Source organism: Perna viridis, chromosome 15 (genome assembly GCF_037379345.1).
Source record: "Perna viridis isolate PV_CMFRI_1.1 ecotype Kerala chromosome 15, ASM3737934v1, whole genome shotgun sequence".
Taxonomy (NCBI): Eukaryota; Metazoa; Mollusca; class Bivalvia; order Mytilida; family Mytilidae; genus Perna; species Perna viridis.
Genome location: NC_142459.1, coordinates 14223658 through 14235485, shown reverse-complemented (window position 1 = coordinate 14235485; position 11828 = coordinate 14223658). Strand labels below are relative to the sequence as shown.

At 31.3% G+C, this 11828-nt stretch overlaps 1 pseudogene; it reads right to left on the bottom strand.

Moving 5' to 3' along the window:
* Positions 1 to 338: 338 nt before the first annotated feature.
* On the bottom strand, positions 339 to 1923 carry LOC148597053 (uncharacterized; annotated as a pseudogene).
* Between the last annotated feature and the right edge of the window lie 9905 nt (positions 1924 to 11828).

Below are 11828 nucleotides of genomic sequence, written 5' to 3'. Positions count from 1 at the left end.
TAGAAAAAGGGGGGATGGGTAAGTTCGGGCAATTTAGCCTCCTGTGGCGGAGCGCAAAGGTTCCTACTCCTATCGAATACCACAGCAGGGTTCTTTAACGTGCGAGGAACGTGGCATCTTTCCCAACACGGTGCACCACTATGGTTTGCGGTCAGGTTTTCCGTATTATAGCCTGACAACCCCAGCATGTAACACGCCAGGGGGTTTCTCTGCTTATGACCTTTTTACAAGTTTCGCACATCGATTTGTCGCTCTCTCGACCTTTGGTGATTTTTTTTGTATTGTGTCTTTTATAACAAGCTTCACTGCGACATGTTCGATGACAGTGAGAGCAAATCACACGTATCGATGCAAGAGTGTTTTCCTTTGTTCTTATAAGGTTTTAAACAATTTGTGCAAAAATATCCGTATCCAAAAAATCCATTAATACTCCCTATGCCATCGAAATGCCCCGTTTCGTCGTTTGAATCCCCTGTCAGGTACAGGTAAACGTTTTTACGTTTTGGGTTAGCACTCACACGACAAAACTTGTTACCTAATCTTGCGGATAGTACCAAAATATTGACGTCTAATACGTCTTCGAAACGTTCGATATCTCGAATACTTAAAGGCTCATCGTTTGGGAGATTGGCTTCTTTACACAAGGTTAATGCCATGTTTCTGCTGTAAGATTTATTATTCAAGGCAGAGTCACTCACGTGTTTAAAATAACTTTTTGTAGTCATACGGTGTTTAATGACCTTTTGGCAGGTGTTCATGTCATCGTCGTCGTGTTAGTTACCTCCTTCCATGTCTTTAATGATGCAATTTCGCATAGCTTTAAATAACATCTACCAATGGCCGTGGCCAGACACATCTGGTCGTCATTGGATACACGTAGCAACGACTTTTTTAGAGCAATGGAACTGTGTTTCTCTTTAAGTCTGGTTATTGGAATTGTACCAGAACCACTTGGTACGTTTATGCTTCCAATTGTGACTTCCATTGCTGTATCCAAAGGTAAATTTTCCTCGGAATTTAATACGTTTTCCACTGCTTCCATGACCCTCTGCGAATTGATGTTGGACCATTTATCTAAGGGTACCACGATTGAATTATTTAGTTCGGGATGAGTAATGATAACTCTCCCGAGGTCATTGTTATTTCCTTTAGCCTTGTTTAAGACGTCATCGAACATGTCGCGAAGTTCGTTTTGGAGATTCCGCATCTTTTATCCTTCCACGTATCTCTGAATTTTACTTTGTACGTGGTCTCCCTTGCCAGATTTTTAGAGAACGTTTTCTGTCCGGACATTTAAAATAAATATGGCAATTCTTCGGTTTCGTTACCATCGCCCTTTTGCTCAAAGTCGTCCACGGTCAATGTGATGTTCTGGTCGATACCGTATTTAGGAGGGATTTGTGAATCTTGCTCCACATTTTCTGTGTTTGATAGGGTAGTGTTGTATTTGGGGTTCGAGTAGCTTGTTGAGGGTGTGTCCATGTTGACTACGTTTGGAACATCTATCAATTCGTTTAAAGTAAAATCGCTATCCATTTCGGGTAAATTGAGATTTATGGCTAGTTCGTCTTGATTTGAGGGCGTGTTGATATCACCTGTGATTTCATGTAATTCCAAATGTTCTCTTATTTGAGATGATAACTGAAATCTCATATGACACCATTGACATGTCAATAAAACAGAAAGTCTGTCGAGAACTTGTGGGTTACACAAAATAAGGTTGTCTCTGGCCCAGTATATTAAACTATCTGCGTCTGTAAAACCATTTAAAACCTGTTGTAAATTAAATGACCGAAAATATTCTATCCTTTGTTGTACTAATTGATGATGAATTAGATCATTTTCTAAGGCCCACTGTTGTAACTCATCCAAAGATGTAAAGGTGTTGATGATCTCAATCAAAATTGGAGGCTTATTATTCATTTTTTTTTCAGTTGTTTTGCTGCAACAAAAAAAAAAACTTTTTTAGATTTCTTTAAAAAAAAAAAAAAAAACAACACTTTCTAACAAGAATATGATTGAAATTTCATCCAATCAGTATACATTAAGGGAGATCACCCTCAGGACCATTCCTGCCAAGTTTGCTTCAAATTGGCCCAGTTGTTTCAGAAGAGAAAAGGTTTGAATGAAAAGTTTATGAAATACATGACAGTAGACGGACGCCAAGTGATAGCTATAGCACGCCCTGGCCAAGTGAGCTAAAACAAACTTAAGTCCTGTTTATGGTCAAATATGCAAAAAATTTAATTGATCTTTCCAACATTTTGCTTTGGATGTGTCTGTCTGAACATAAAGAAGCTCTTGTACACATTTTATGAAGTTATTCAAGTTGCAAAAATCTTTAACCAAATGGATGGATGGACAGAGTGATTCCCATATAACCCCCCACACTTTGTTCAGTATAAAAAAATTGCATCTTGTTTAGGTTGTTCACTGAATTTTAAAAATATGTAAAATTTACTTACATTTCATACAGTTCCCATACTACATCCTTATATGTTTGTGTGTGAATGTTGAAGAACTTGTCCAAAAGTCTTCTTTCTATAGTCTTAAAATAAAATTTGCTGTGTAATGATGATTCTGTGATTTTTTTTGCATGGTTCAGTTATGGTTCATATTTTTGTTTTGTTCATAAATTGTATTGTGTGGGGATTACAGACAAACGATAGATATTCATGCTCTGGTAATTCCAATCCTGTATAATGTTTGATTATGACATGAAGTGTACAGTTCAAGGACAGGTCAAATTCAGTCAATATGACATAAAGGTCAAACAGAAACAAATTTTACTCAATGTACATTTACTTCATATCCCTTTCTTTTGATCTTCTGTGTTATTCTGAATTTTATCAAATGAAATGTCCACTGCATATTTTTTCTAAACAGAATATTTCAAACAAAGATTCCAGTGATTAATGAAATAACTAACTATATAATCAACATCTTTAATCAAAACAATAATAAAAAAATATACATCCCATCATATCAAAAAAGATAAACATTTTGTAATGAAAAGAAAACAATAATCAAAAATATACATTCATCATATCAAAAGCATATGTAACAACAAATCTCTTCATGGAATTCAAAATAAAAAAGGAATGCACTTTTGCCTTTTTCACTAACAAATGTCTATAATTTCTCATTACCTCTTGCATAACAAACAATATAATTTCCCATTACATCTTGCATAACAAAAATATATCAAGTCATGTTACACTTGTAGGATAGCACATTAGTGATGGATCCCTTTATATATAAAAAGAAAGAGTGTAAAAAATTCATCAAATGAATTCAAAACTAATAAACACTAGGTTGTATATTATCAAAAGAATACATAGTTCACCTTAAAAAAAACTGTTTGATTTAACCATGTATAATAAAACTTGGTTATTGTTACAAGTATAACATAACTTGAAAAAGTATTATGTATCTTAAAAGCACCAAATTCACTAACAATTTACAGTGACTAGGTAAAAAATTCATTTGGCACAAATTGTAATGTAGTCTATACCTTAGAAAAACCACAAGATGTATAATTGTAATCAATTAACATTTAACAGTTCAAATTGATAAAAAAAATCCTTGCAAAACTTCAAACAACATAATCTAAGCTAAAATAATCTACTCTAAAAACTAATACAATTACTTAACAAAATGACTAACTCAAAAATCTCATAATATATATATAAAACAGGTTTTAAGTAGAACCAGACATGTCATGAACAATTAAGAAAACATGCATTTGCATAACATTCATATAAAATACCAATTGAACAATGTGTTTTAACAAAATCAAAACAGCTTTAACCTGAGGTAGTTGAATAAAGGGACTATATATATTTGTAAAAAGTTATGTAGTTAAACATTAATATTGCAAAATGCTGTAATATGAGGTAGTTGAATTATAATATTACATAAGACATTTTCAATATAAAGCACTATCAACAGTATAAAGGTAATATATTAAATTAGCCTTTTTAAAGTGGTGTTTGACTTTCAAGATATTGTTATTTAACCATGTATAATAAAGCTTGGTTATTGTTACAAGTATAACATAACTTGAAAGAGTATTATGTATCTTAAAAGCACCAAATTCACTAACAATTTACAATGACCAGGTAAAAAATTCATTTGGCACAAATTGTAATGTAATTACATTTTCTATACCTTGGAAAAACCACAAGATGTATAATTGTAATCAATTAACATTTAACAGTTCAAATTGATAAACAAAATACTTGCAAAACTTCAAACAGTATAATCTAAGCTAAAATAATCTACTCTAAAAACTAATACAATGACTAACTCAGAAATCTCATGAAATATATATAAAACAGGTTTTAAGTAGTACCAGACATGTCATGACCAATTAAAAAAACATGCATTTGCATAACATTCATATAAAATTACCAACTGAACAATGTGTTTTAACAAAATCAAAACTGCTTTAACCTGAGGTAGTTGAATGAAGGGACTATATATATTTGTAAAAAGTTATGTAGTTAAACATTAATATTGCACAATGCTGTAATATGAGGTAGTTGACTTATAATATTACATAAGAGATTTTCAATATAAAGCACTATCAACAGTATAAAGGTAATATATTATATTAGCCTTTTTATTTTGTTTGTTGGGGTTTAACGTCCGAGCAGCAATATTTCAGCTATATTCAGACGATGAACATGAAATGGATGATTAAATGAACATGAAATGAAAAAAAAGGATGGGACACAAGGATAATAGGGTCGATAAATTTTGATTGCCACTGGAAAAAAGGGGGATGGGTAAGGTCGGGCAATTTAGCCTCCTGTGGCGGAGTGCAAAGGTTCCTACTCCTATCGAATACCCCAGCAGGATTCTTTAACGTGCGAGGAACGTGGCATCTTTCCCAACACGGTGCACCACTATGGTTTGCGGTCAGGTTTTCCGTATTATAGCCTGACAACCCCAGCATGTAACACGCCAGGGGTACCTCATTCCACCACCTGGGGCACACATCCCAGTTGCTCTGTAGGCAGAGCGCCTAGCCCCCGGCTAGGTTTCTGAGCACTATTTAGTCGCCTTTTACGACAAGCTTAGCGCTGCTGCAGGCCTATTCTTTTAACACCCGGACCTGCACGGGCGTATTAGCCTTTTTAAAGTGGTGTTTTATTTTCAAGATATTGTTATAAAATGCAACTTAAACATATTTCATCAAACATGTAATACAATTAAAGAAAGTCTGTCACTCATCAATCACATTATTACTTCAGAAATAACCAGTACTTTGCTTTAAAAATGGTATTTTTCCAAATTTCATTAAAAAACATAAAAAAACACCTGTTTCACAAAAAAAGTAAAGTATTTTATGCTATTCATGTTGCCAAATCAAAATCAACAAAATTTTACATTTATGAAATTTAAAAGACTTTTTTGTTCTATATATTTGTTTGATTATTTTTCACTGTGTATAACTGATTGAGTAAATTGGGTAAATTGAGATTTATGGCTAGTTCGTCTTGATTTGAGGGCGTGTTGATATCACCTGTGATTTCATGTAATTCCAAATGTTCTCTTATTTGAGATGATAACTGAAATCTCATATGACACCATTGACATGTCAATAAAACAGAAAGTCTGTCGAGAACTTGTGGGTTACACAAAATAACGTTGTCTCTGGCCCAGTATATTAAACTATCTGCGTCTGTAAAACCATTTAAAACCTGTTGTAAATTAAATGACCGAAAATATTCTATCCTTTGTTGTACTAATTGATGATGAATTAGATCATTTTCTAAGGCCCACTGTTGTAACTCATCCAAAGATGTAAGGGTGTTGATGATCTCAATCAAAATTGGAGGCTTATTATTCATTTTTTTTTCAGTTGTTTTGCTGCAACAAAAAAAAAACTTTTTTAGATTTCTTTAAAAAAAAAAAAAAAAACAACACTTTCTAACAAGAATATGATTGAAATTTCATCCAATCAGTATACATTAAGGGAGATCACCCTCAGGACCATTCCTGCCAAGTTTGCTTCAAATTGGCCCAGTTGTTTCAGAAGAGAAAAGGTTTGAATGAAAAGTTTATGAAATACATGACAGTAGACGGACGCCAAGTGATAGCTATAGCACGCCCTGGCCAAGTGAGCTAAAACAAACTTAAGTCCTGTTTATGGTCAAATATGCAAAAATTTTAATTTATCTTTCCAACATTTTGCTTTGGATGTGTCTGTCTGAACATAAAGAAGCTCTTGTACACATTTTATGAAGTTATTCAAGTTGCAAAAATCTTTAACCAAATAAATGGATGGACAGAGTGATTCCCATATAACCCCCCACACTTTGTTCAGTATAAAAAAATTGCATCTTGTTTAGGTTGTTCACTGAATTTTAAAAATATGTAAAATTTACTTACATTTCATACAGTTCCCATACTACATCCTTATGTGTTTGTGTGTGAATGTTGAAGAACTTGTCCAAAAGTCTTCTTTATATAGTCTTAAAATAAAATTTGCTGTGTAATGATGATTCTGTGATTTTTTTTGCATGGTTCAGTTATGGTTCATATTTTTGTTTTGTTCATAAATTGTATTGTGTGGGGATTACAGACAAACGATAGATATTCATGCTCTGGTAATTCCAATCCTGTATAATGTTTGATTATGACATGAAGTGTACAGTTCAAAGGACAGGTCAAATTCAGTCAATATGACATAAAGGTCAAACAGAAACAAATTTTACTCAATGTACATTTACTTCATATCCCTTTCTTTTGATCTCCTGTGTTATTCTGAATTTTATCAAATGAAATGTCCACTGCATATTTTTTCTAAACAGAATATTTCAAACAAAGATTCCAGTGATTAATGAAATAACTAACTATATAATCAACATCTTTAATCAAAACAATAATAAAAAAATATACATCCCATCATATCAAAAAAGATAAACATTTTGTAATGAAACGAAAACAATAATCAAAAATATACATTCATCATATCAAAAGCATATGTAACAACAAATCTCTTCATGGAATTCAAAATAAAAAAGGAATGCACTTTTGCCTTTTTCACTAACAAATGTCTATACTTTCTCATTACCTCTTGCATAACAAACAATATAATTTCCCATTACATCTTGCATAACAAAAATATATCAAGTCATGTTTCACTTGTAGGATAGCACATTAGTGATGGATCCCTTTATATATAAAAAGAAAGAGTGTAAAAAATTCATCAAATGAATTCAAAACTAATAAACACTAGGTTGTATATTATCAAAAGAATACATAGTTCACCTTAAAAAAAAACTGTTTGATTTAACCATGTATAATAAAACTTGGTTATTGTTACAAGTATAACATAACTTGAAAAAGTATTATGTATCTTAAAAGCACCAAATTCACTAACAATTTACAATGACTAGGTAAAAAATTCATTTGGCACAAATTGTAATGTAGTCTATACCTTAGAAAAACCACAAGATGTATAATTGTAATCAATTAACATTTAACAGTTCAAATTGATAAAAAAAATCCTTGCAAAACTTCAAACAACATAATCTAAGCTAAAATAATCTACTCTAAAAACTAATACAATTACTTAACAAAATGACTAACTCAAAAATCTCATAATATATATATAAAACAGGTTTTAAGTAGAACCAGACATGTCATGAACAATTAAAAAAACATGCATTTGCATAACATTCATATAAAATACCAATTGAACAATGTGTTTTAACAAAATCAAAACAGCTTTAACCTGAGGTAGTTGAATAAAGGGACTATATATATTTGTAAAAAGTTATGTAGTTAAACATTAATATTGCAAAATGCTGTAATATGAGGTAGTTGAATTATAATATTACATAAGACATTTTCAATATAAAGCACTATCAACAGTATAAAGGTAATATATTAAATTAGCCTTTTTAAAGTGGTGTTTGACTTTCAAGATATTGTTATTTAACCATGTATAATAAAGCTTGGTTATTGTTACAAGTATAACATAACTTGAAAGAGTATTATGTATCTTAAAAGCACCAAATTCACTAACAATTTACAATGACCAGGTAAAAAATTCATTTGGCACAAATTGTAATGTAATTACATTTTCTATACCTTGGAAAAACCACAAGATGTATAATTGTAATCAATTAACATTTAACAGTTCAAATTGATAAACAAAATACTTGCAAAACTTCAAACAGTATAATCTAAGCTAAAATAATCTACTCTAAAAACTAATACAATGACTAACTCAGAAATCTCATGAAATATATATAAAACAGGTTTTAAGTAGTACCAGACATGTCATGACCAATTAAAAAAACATGCATTTGCATAACATTCATATAAAATTACCAACTGAACAATGTGTTTTAACAAAATCAAAACTGCTTTAACCTGAGGTAGTTGAATGAAGGGACTATATATATTTGTAAAAAGTTATGTAGTTAAACATTAATATTGCACAATGCTGTAATATGAGGTAGTTGACTTATAATATTACATAAGAGATTTTCAATATAAAGCACTATCAACAGTATAAAGGTAATATATTATATTAGCCTTTTTATTTTGTTTGTTGGGGTTTAACGTCCGAGCAGCAATATTTCAGCTATATTCAGACGATGAACATGAAATGGATGATTAAATGAACATGAAATGAAAAAAAAGGATGGGACACAAGGATAATAGGGTCGACAAATTTTGATTGCCACTGGAAAAAAGGGGGATGGGTAAGGTCGGGCAATTTAGCCTCCTGTGGCGGAGTGCAAAGGTTCCTACTCCTATCGAATACCCCAGCAGGATTCTTTAACGTGCGAGGAACGTGGCATCTTTCCCAACACGGTGCACCACTATGGTTTGCGGTCAGGTTTTCCGTATTATAGCCTGACAACCCCAGCATGTAACACGCCAGGGGTACCTCATTCCACCACCTGGGGCACACATCCCAGTTGCTCTGTAGGCAGAGCGCCTAGCCCCCGGCTAGGTTTCTGAGCACTATTTAGTCGCCTTTTACGACAAGCTTAGCGCTGCTGCAGGCCTATTCTTTTAACACCCGGACCTGCACGGGCGTATTAGCCTTTTTAAAGTGGTGTTTTATTTTCAAGATATTGTTATAAAATGCAACTTAAACATATTTCATCAAACATGTAATACAATTAAAGAAAGTCTGTCACTCATCAATCACATTATTACTTCAGAAATAACCAGTACTTTGCTTTAAAAATGGTATTTTTCCAAATTTCATTAAAAAACATAAAAAAACACCTGTTTCACAAAAAAAGTAAAGTATTTTATGCTATTCATGTTGCCAAATCAAAATCAACAAAATTTTACATTTATGAAATTTAAAAGACTTTTTTGTTCTATATATTTGTTTGATTATTTTTCACTGTGTATAACTGATTGAGTAAATTGGGTAAATTGAGATTTATGGCTAGTTCGTCTTGATTTGAGGGCGTGTTGATATCACCTGTGATTTCATGTAATTCCAAATGTTCTCTTATTTGAGATGATAACTGAAATCTCATATGACACCATTGACATGTCAATAAAACAGAAAGTCTGTCGAGAACTTGTGGGTTACACAAAATAACGTTGTCTCTGGCCCAGTATATTAAACTATCTGCGTCTGTAAAACCATTTAAAACCTGTTGTAAATTAAATGACCGAAAATATTCTATCCTTTGTTGTACTAATTGATGATGAATTAGATCATTTTCTAAGGCCCACTGTTGTAACTCATCCAAAGATGTAAGGGTGTTGATGATCTCAATCAAAATTGGAGGCTTATTATTCATTTTTTTTTCAGTTGTTTTGCTGCAACAAAAAAAAAACTTTTTTAGATTTCTTTAAAAAAAAAAAAAAAAACAACACTTTCTAACAAGAATATGATTGAAATTTCATCCAATCAGTATACATTAAGGGAGATCACCCTCAGGACCATTCCTGCCAAGTTTGCTTCAAATTGGCCCAGTTGTTTCAGAAGAGAAAAGGTTTGAATGAAAAGTTTATGAAATACATGACAGTAGACGGACGCCAAGTGATAGCTATAGCACGCCCTGGCCAAGTGAGCTAAAACAAACTTAAGTCCTGTTTATGGTCAAATATGCAAAAATTTTAATTTATCTTTCCAACATTTTGCTTTGGATGTGTCTGTCTGAACATAAAGAAGCTCTTGTACACATTTTATGAAGTTATTCAAGTTGCAAAAATCTTTAACCAAATAAATGGATGGACAGAGTGATTCCCATATAACCCCCCACACTTTGTTCAGTATAAAAAAATTGCATCTTGTTTAGGTTGTTCACTGAATTTTAAAAATATGTAAAATTTACTTACATTTCATACAGTTCCCATACTACATCCTTATGTGTTTGTGTGTGAATGTTGAAGAACTTGTCCAAAAGTCTTCTTTATATAGTCTTAAAATAAAATTTGCTGTGTAATGATGATTCTGTGATTTTTTTTGCATGGTTCAGTTATGGTTCATATTTTTGTTTTGTTCATAAATTGTATTGTGTGGGGATTACAGACAAACGATAGATATTCATGCTCTGGTAATTCCAATCCTTTATAATGTTTGATTATGACATGAAGTGTACAGTTCAAAGGACAGGTCAAATTCAGTCAATATGACATAAAGGTCAAACAGAAACAAATTTTACTCAATGTACATTTACTTCATATCCCTTTCTTTTGATCTCCTGTGTTATTCTGAATTTTATCAAATGAAATGTCCACTGCATATTTTTTCTAAACAGAATATTTCAAACAAAGATTCCAGTGATTAATGAAATAACTAACTATATAATCAACATCTTTAATCAAAACAATAATAAAAAAATATACATCCCATCATATCAAAAAAGATAAACATTTTGTAATGAAACGAAAACAATAATCAAAAATATACATTCATCATATCAAAAGCATATGTAACAACAAATCTCTTCATGGAATTCAAAATAAAAAAGGAATGCACTTTTGCCTTTTTCACTAACAAATGTCTATACTTTCTCATTACCTCTTGCATAACAAACAATATAATTTCCCATTACATCTTGCATAACAAAAATATATCAAGTCATGTTTCACTTGTAGGATAGCACATTAGTGATGGATCCCTTTATATATAAAAAGAAAGAGTGTAAAAAATTCATCAAATGAATTCAAAACTAATAAACACTAGGTTGTATATTATCAAAAGAATACATAGTTCACCTTAAAAAAAAACTGTTTGATTTAACCATGTATAATAAAACTTGGTTATTGTTACAAGTATAACATAACTTGAAAAAGTATTATGTATCTTAAAAGCACCAAATTCACTAACAATTTACAATGACTAGGTAAAAAATTCATTTGGCACAAATTGTAATGTAGTCTATACCTTAGAAAAACCACAAGATGTATAATTGTAATCAATTAACATTTAACAGTTCAAATTGATAAAAAAAATCCTTGCAAAACTTCAAACAACATAATCTAAGCTAAAATAATCTACTCTAAAAACTAATACAATTACTTAACAAAATGACTAACTCAAAAATCTCATAATATATATATAAAACAGGTTTTAAGTAGAACCAGACATGTCATGAACAATTAAAAAAACATGCATTTGCATAACATTCATATAAAATACCAATTGAACAATGTGTTTTAACAAAATCAAAACAGCTTTAACCTGAGGTAGTTGAATAAAGGGACTATATATATTTGTAAAAAGTTATGTAGTTAAACATTAATATTGCAAAATGCTGTAATATGAGGTAGTTGAATTATAATATTACATAAGACATTTTCAATATAAAGCACTATCAACAGTATAA